At 37.9% G+C, this 8,661-nt stretch overlaps 1 protein-coding gene across 5 annotated transcripts in view; it reads right to left on the minus strand.

The window, feature by feature from the left end:
* The window catches only part of LOC106872786 (serine--tRNA synthetase-like protein Slimp), a 105,631-nt gene that overhangs the window by 80,308 nt on the left and 16,662 nt on the right, over nt 1-8,661 (minus strand). Inside the window, exon 1 of one of the 5 annotated variants that reach the window (XM_052975781.1) lies at nt 8,278-8,425. The exons of 2 other annotated variants lie outside the window; for them this stretch is intronic. The gene's annotated coding sequence lies outside the window, so the exon portion shown is untranslated. 2 more of the 5 variants (XM_052975784.1, XM_052975780.1) reach the window with 2 other exon arrangements.

Genomic DNA, 8,661 nt, shown 5'->3' on the forward strand with positions numbered 1-8,661 from the left:
ATATATATATATATAGATTATGGTTGCATAATGAAATACTGCTTCTCTAAAAGTCATTAACATTTCACTAATATACATACTAGTGAAAGCTGTAATCATTAACCCTTTTCATGCTAACTCACCCACGATCACCTTGGTTCTGTGACACAAACTGTAATCATTAACCCTTTTCATACTAACTCACCATGATCAACCTGGTTCTGTGAATTAACCTCCCCATTCTTATAAACACCAAGTAGTTATTTAACTTGTTTTGTGATCATGAGAGCACCAAACCATATGTGTGTGTATGTTTACATTTTCCCGGATACTTGTACGAGCGAGTGTACACATGCCATGCAGCTTGCGCAAGAGTGTTTATACATTCATATTTGTTAATGGTTATTTTTAATACTTTTCTCGCTGTATTGCTGTTTGTTTCTTTTTGATCTTCTATGTAAATGAAGATATTTCCTTCATTTTGCTGCTTTTCTTTCTATGAAATGAGAAGATACATTGCAGAACTGTTATTTTAATGAGTTATATCTATTTATCACCCAATGAGACACATCTGTACTACTGGATGCTCCTGAACCAGTTGTTAAGTGTCCCACCCATGACGTTAGATGTGTTGAAACAATTGTTGTGATTAATAAATTCTCATATATTATATCTTCCGTCTTTCATTTACCATATATATATACATATCTGTGAGAAATGTAATTATTAATGAGAAAACAAAATAATGATTCTAAAAAGTATAAAATATCTGGATGATATTTGTTATATTGAATTTGATAATCTTCTGTAACTTTTACCATCACAAATGCTGATTTATAACCAATGATGATGTTCACCAAATGTGATATAAAATATGTAAATTTAAAATCCTCATCATCATAGAGGTCTTTGTCATGCAAATTATTTGGTGACCTCACAAGAGCAGATGTCATAAAAAAAAAAGCTCCCAGTATATTCAATAAATTTTTGGCCCTAGGAAGGGCATCCAACTGTAGAAACCATGCCAAAACAAACAATGGACATGATGTAGTCCTCCAACTTGTTGAGTCTTGTCAAACCAACTGATCTTTGCCAGCATGAAAGATGGACATGATGTTCTATGATGGTATGGATTGGATGTTTTGGGTGCAATGACTACATCAAGCCCCAATGCTTATTTTGGCAAGGTTTCAAAGACTGAATATGCTTCCTAAGGCCAACCACTTTCCTGGATACTGTTTTAGTGGCACCAACACTAACAAGGACACCAGGCAGCTCACAGAGTGGTCCTACTGTAGCAAGGGAGGTGGCTTAATGCTAGATGAGGGACCCAGAACAAAATAACTCTCTCACTGTAGAGGGGCTACATGGTTATTTACATTACAGAAGAGGATAAGAGTAACCCGAATGAAGTTGATAAGAGATAAAACATATGATAGGGTATCAAGGTGGGCTCTCAAGGTATGAAGAGGGTAGAAAAGAGTGGGGACAGGGGAACAGGGCATGCGGATGGGTAGAGGTTGAAAGATTGTATGGGGGAGGGGAGTGGGAGATGGAAAATGGGTGAGGAGGTGAATACAATGAACAAATGTTGTGAGAGATAAGTAAGAAAGGTCAGGAACATTAGGTGACAACTGTGGGATTGGGGAGTGTTGAGGGGTACATAGAGTGACTGGTGGAGAAGGAGTGAAGGTGGGGGTGATCTATGGCACATATGGGTTGGGGAGAGGTAGGGGAGAGGACTGACAATGTAGAAAAAAGGAGAGGTGAAGGGTAGTAGAAAAGCAATAAAAATACAGTAGATAGGGGGGGGGAGATGAAAGAGAAAAAAAGAGGTAGTGTGTGGTTGGTTAGTTTGCAAGAATCGAGGGGAGAGGCAGATGTAGTGAATGGAGAGAATGAGAGATGCATGGTGGTGGAGGAGAGATAATTTGCTGGCTCAAGAGGGTGATGAATGTAAAATGAGGGTGGAGAGGCCAATATTAAGAATGAAGAATGGATATCAAGTAAAATGGTTCTGAGCTGTGAGAAAGATAAATGGTACCAGGAAAAAGTTAGTGAAGTATGTAGCTCTGTTCACATTTAAATATAAGATATTGCAGTTAGAGAGATGATGGTGGTGGAGATGACATGAGGAGGAAATTGGATGAGGTGCCCAGTTGCTGTGCACACATACACACTGTACTTCCAAGATATCAGTTTTGTCAAGATGGACAAGTCTTCTCAGGAACTGCATATCACCAGTGACCCTGGTTCTTTATCAGCTCTTCAGGGAGGTTCAAGATCCTGAGATCATCCTTCACCATGTTGTCCTATGTCTTCCTAAGTTTCCCTCTTCTGCAAACTCCATCCAGATTATATATATATACACACAGACACACACAGATGTAAACACACATTATCATTATCATCCATGCTGACATAAGCTGGACAATGACAGGAGCTGCACCAGGCTCTGTTGTTTGCTTTGGCATGGTTTCTATAGCTGGATACTCTTCCTAATGCCAACCACTTGAGTGTATTGGGTGCTACTTAGGAGGGAACCAGCACCAGTGGGGTTGCTAAGTAACTTGCAAGACAAATACCCTTTGGTTGAGAGTTGGATTGGTTCTGAGGGACATAGATTTGTGACACTTGAGAGGTTAAAGTATAATAGTGGGATAGAGACAGACAGAATGAGAGAGAGAGAAAGAGGTGTTGGAGATGTCTGTATGTACGACTTTACTTAACTTGATGTGTCTTTGAAGCACAGTAAATCACCAGATCTCTTTGTTCCTTGTCATCTTTTTCTGTGAGGCTCATTTTTCACTACTTTGTCTAATGTCCTTTGGAGTCTAGCTCTTCCACAATCGGAGATTGGATCATCATGTACCTGTCTTCATCCATATGCATCACATGACCATACCAGTGCAATCTTCTCTCTTGCATACTACAAAAGATGCCTCTTATACCCAATTTTTCTCTTAAAATTGTTTACTTCCTACTTACTTAGCATTTTGGTCTTTGCTAAATTAACTCTTGCTTCTATACCTGAAATTCTTTTTCTAATTCTAGTAAAGATTCAACTACAAGAACAAGATCAAGGCAACAAATTATAAATTCTTGTTATAGTCTGGAGGACTATGATAAACAAGTAGGGAGTGAGAACTGCGCACCAAATTTGCTGTTATATACACACATGGGCTTCTTTCAGTTTCCATTTACCAAATTCACTTACAAGGCATCGGTTAGGTCAGGGCTATAGTAGAAGACACACATGGGCTTCTTTCAGTTTCCATTTACCAAATTCACTCACAAGGCATTGGTTAGGTCAGGGCTATAGTAGAAGACACACATGGGCTTCTTTCAGTTTCCATTTACCAAATTCACTCACAAGACATTGGTTAGGTCAGGGCTATAGTACAAGACACACGTGGGCTTCTTTCAGTTTCCATTTACCAAATTCACTCACAAGGCATTAGTTAGGTCAGGGCTATAGTAGAAGACACTTAATCATGTGGTTAGGAAGCATATGACTAAATAAATGACTATGTGAATTAAAACTTAGTCTTTTTTGCAATTCTATTAATTTTTAGTCATCTGAGCACATATACAAAAAACATTTGAATGTACAAATCTATTTTTAGGTATTTCATTAGCAACCTGAACTTTTGACTCAGAAACTTTTAAGCAGGATGTTGAAAGTTATTCAAAATCAAAAGAGTTCCGTGTAATTTCATTGAATACAAACTATATACGAGTATCATGAAAGTGTAGCAACTATTTATGGTGCAGATTTCTGTTTAGATAAACACAAAAAGATCAGTCTTCTTGTAATCAGTATCAATTTAATTTTCTGATAACCTCAGCTCAACAATTACAAGTAAAATTTTTATGTAATTTAGTTGGACATTGATCGACACACTTATAAAAGTATAAGGAATATTTAACACATATGATAGACATGCATTCCATGGAATTACTGCAGGGTTTCTTGTGCAAGTGTTTTCTACTATAGCCTCAGGCCAACCAAAGCCTTCTGAATGAATTTGACCGTTGGAAACTGAAATAAGCACATCATGTGTGCATGCACACACACACGTGTGTGTATATATATATACTTTATTTAAAAGCAGCAGAAATATAACAAAAGACTGTTACTCGGAGTTTCACATTCCCGTTCATCGGACAGTTTTGTTCTAACAAAACTGTCCGATGAACAGGAACGTGAAACTCAGAGTAACAGTCTTTTGTTATATTTCTGCTGCTTTTAAATAAAGCATATTACTCTACCTCTGGTATTTGAGTACTCTTTTTTCCACCTTGTTGCACATTTTATGTGCTTACTCTTTGGATGCTTAGTACTTATTCTATCGGTCTCTTTTGCCAAACCGCTAAGTTACGGGGACCTAAACACACCACCATCGGTTGTCAAGCAATGTTGGGGGGACAAACAGACACACAAACACATACACACACACACATATATATATATATATATATATATATATATACATATATACGATGGGTTTCTTTCAGTTTCATCCAGAATAGAAACCATGCCAAAACAGACAATGGCGTATGATTCAGTCCTTGGTTCATTGGATCCTTAGTCAAATTATTCAACCCATACCAACATGGAATATGGATGTTAAATGATGATGATACACACAGACACACACTTATATATATGCATGTGTATATGTGTGTCCTTGTCTTGATATCCTGTGATAGTTGTAATGGAGTATCACTGTCATATAGGTAAAAACTATGTCTGGCCATGGGGAAATATTACCTTGCATGGAGATGAAGGTTGGCAACAAAGAGAACATCCATCCGCAGAAAGTCTACCTCAATAAATTCCATTCACCCCTTGCAAGCATGGAAAAATGGACATTAAAATGACAATGAGGGATCATCAATAAAGAACCATATAAAAGTCATAATGTAGAATGTAAACATTTTCATAATAAATCCATTTAAATACTTTCATGACTGAATTCTTTCTTTCTTCAAAGAGAAATGTATAGACATCATCATCAACATCATCATTTTAACGTCCAATGTCAGTGTGCATACTAGACAGAGTGTAAGTACCGTGAGAGAGAAAAGTTGAACCTAAGAAGCATCAGTTGTGGTGTGCAAGAGAGACGATTACGCTGGTATGGTCATGTGACGAGAATGGATGAGGTAGCTGTGTGAAAAAGTGCCACACCCTAGCAGTTTAGAGAACCTGTGGAAGATGTAGGCCCAGGAAGACCTGGGATGAGGTGGTGAGGCACGACCTTCAAACATTGGGCCTCACCAAGGCGATGACTTCTGACCGAGACCTTTGGAAATATGCTGTGCGTGAGAAGACCCGGCAAGCCAAGTAAGAGCTAAATCCAAGGCCTCTGCCAGGGGTGTAGCCAGCCCACTTATGCATACCTTTTCTTCATTGGGCACTAAACTCTGCTTGTGAAGACCTGTTGAGGCAAGTGAAATCAAAATCGAACTAAATTCAACGACTGGCACCCATGCCAACGTCGTCTCCTTCATTGGACACGAAACTTGGCTTGCGAAGACCTGCTGGGGCAAGCGAAAGCGAAATCGTGATGGCACCTGTGCCCAGCGTCGCCTTCCTGGCACTTGTAAAGACATTCGAGCGAGATCGTTGCCAGTGCTGCTGGACTAGCTCCTGTGCCGGTGGCACGTAAAATACACCACTTTGAGCGTGGCCGTTGCCAATACCGCCTCACTGGCCTTTGTGCCAGTTGCACGTAAAAGCACCCACAAGACTCTCGGAGTGGTTGGCGTTAGAAAGGGCATCCAGCTGTAGAAACTCTGCCAAATCAGATTGGAGCCTGGTGCAGCCATCTGGCTCACCAGTCCTCAGTCAAACCATCCAACCCATGCTAGCATGGAAAGCGGACGTTAAACGATGATGATAATGACTTCTTCACACTGACATAGGTCATACAGAAGAAATACACTGCTCGATTACCACGTAACTCAGTGAATGAACACTTCATGGAGTGGAGAGGACTCTCTAATTCTATGAGGTACAAGGAAACGCCACTAGTGTTGATGCCACTCTGCAGTCTATCCAAGAAACTCTGTAAGGTGGTAAGCACACTAGCGGAGACAACACGGGGTTAAGAGGACGCGTTCGTCTTGAAGTAGACATAAACTTTTTAATACTGGTATCATGATAAAATACACACAGTGCGATAGGAAGGAGATCCAGCCACGGAAAACGAAAACAAGCCCCCAAAAATGAAACATGAATAGAACGTGGTATCCCTAATCTATCTAAACAGGGTAGTATCACTCAAAAAGAACTGACTTGAATCACAACAGCCCATCCATCCTATGTCGGCATGGCAAGCAGACTGATGATGATGATGAAAATCGGTATTACTTGTAGCTGTTTCATCAAAAACACAACAGAGCAACACAAGAAATAACGACTGTCTTCTTGGGGGTGTACATATTAAAGGTTCCTGAACTCCAGTACAAAACAGATGTAAAATATGGTGTTTTGTGAATAAAGCTTACTATAAAAACGAGAATTTATGTGAAAATTATGTTTTAATTTGTAAAAAGGAAGTGACATAGCTACTGACACCCAACACAATAGTTGTAGATACATACATTTAGTTTACAAATAAAATATTTTACTTAGATGACAACTAAGATTATTTACTGTGTTATATCTTGTTTTAGATATAAAACCCGATACATTACTTTTCCGTTTTATATGGGTGGAGGTCACGAACGTTTAATACATACACTTCTTTCGACAAGATTATCAACCGAACTAACCGTTTCGACTGATTAAATTTTAAAATTTTGATCTCGTAAACCTTTTAATGTCAGTCTTATTGAATTGCCCCCGTTACAATGCCTTTCCCCAAGGACGTTAATGACCAAACACTAATATACATACAAACGGGGAAATACCGGCTCTAGTCATAAAAAAAATGTCTTCATAAACTTAACTTCGAACTTCAACCATTAGCAACTGAAACAAATATCGATTCTGAGATAACGTTCATCCTTTTAAGTACTAACCTCACAGATAAGGTGTTTATTCATGTAAAAGTGAGCGAGATGAGGTACACACAAAGTTTGTTCCTGCTCACATATAACGTAATGTCTGTAGCGTGCATGAACAGCTGAACCATAACAAGCTGACCGAATACTTTATTAACTGTCTTTCATTTATACCTCAACCCTCAATAGCTTCTAATTCATAATTACAGCAAACATACATGTAATTATACATACAAACAATACTAACCTGAAAGACCATGCGTCCATGGAATGTTTGCTACAAATAAGTTTCAGTGTCGTTAAATACCGGTTAATCACTTTCATGTCAGTGCGTGTCTTAATTTCTTAACTTAACGCGCTTATACAGGTGTCTTTTGTTTTATTGCGTTTTATATTCCGTATAGTGCTGCCCGATGTAACTGTATGGTGGCTAATGTTACATTAAAAATTAATAATTGAGATTATGAAGTACAAATTAACACCCTTTCGAATTTCTCAATTAACTGTAGACAATATATCGAGCGTGCTATCAGACGAAACAGCGAAAATAGGAGCAACTAATAATGTGTGTATATATATATAAATGAAACATTCAAACACTGAGATTTGAAATCAGATGTTACTACTGTTCATATCATCTGTGGATAAATTTTAAAATTGATGATATCACCAGCAGTGACATAGGTGGATTGCAGGTGCAATAGCATTAAATAGCTATGAATTATAAATTTGCACAAAGCGTAATGATGCTTAAGAAGCATTTACCTGCTAGAAATAAGAGCTAAAGTCTTAAATTAATCCACCGTATATGTATAAACAGTTAATACGCTACATTTAGGAGGAACCGAATCGGCTACTGTTTTGCTTCGTAGTAGAAACGGTTTAAACTTCTGCTGCTACTAATCTTACACAGGTCCTGGGTGGGTACTTCTTCGGAATTCACCCTCCTATAACTTCTTTATTTGTTCAGTTTCATAAGTTTTCGATATCGAAGATGACGATTTAGCAAAAAAAAAATTTTTTTAATTTCAACCCCACCCCCAATTTATTTGCTTTGTTTACAGTGCCCGTGGGTGTCACATTTACTGGGAGTGTAGTCAAATCTGGCTCTCTGTTAATAATATACATAAAAATATTACATTATCAATCAAGTGTCACAAAACGCTGAATATTGGAGACTTTTCCATTAATATAGCACATGCACATATATATACAATTATACCAACAAACTATAGAATTACGATTTGAACAGTTCAGTACTCTTCTTTTAACGACAGATCTTACAGTTTTTAAATCCATGGTTTGACTCCCTCTTTAATCAGCACTGTTTACAGTTTTCAGAAGAAACCTCCTTAAATGGCAATGTTCTAATCACGACAGCTTATATCACTTCATTTACGGCAGCTGTAAGGCGAACCACGTGGTTGTTTTGTTTACATATTTTCTTTCATGATTATTTTAAATGAAGATAAAATTCTATTATTCCGTGTTTGCTGTTATTTGTAGTAATTTTATCGGTGGAGATGGAGTATATGTAATCTGGGTATACCCCCACTTTTAAATTTTGTTTTTTTTAACGGAATCCTATGTTTCAGACCATGGAGAATCCAATTCTGGAAAAAAAATTTTCAAAAATCTCAATTTCAAAATTTCGATCCCCCCCCCCCG

Source organism: Octopus bimaculoides, chromosome 22 (assembly GCF_001194135.2).
Source record: "Octopus bimaculoides isolate UCB-OBI-ISO-001 chromosome 22, ASM119413v2, whole genome shotgun sequence".
Taxonomy (NCBI): Eukaryota; Metazoa; Mollusca; class Cephalopoda; order Octopoda; family Octopodidae; genus Octopus; species Octopus bimaculoides.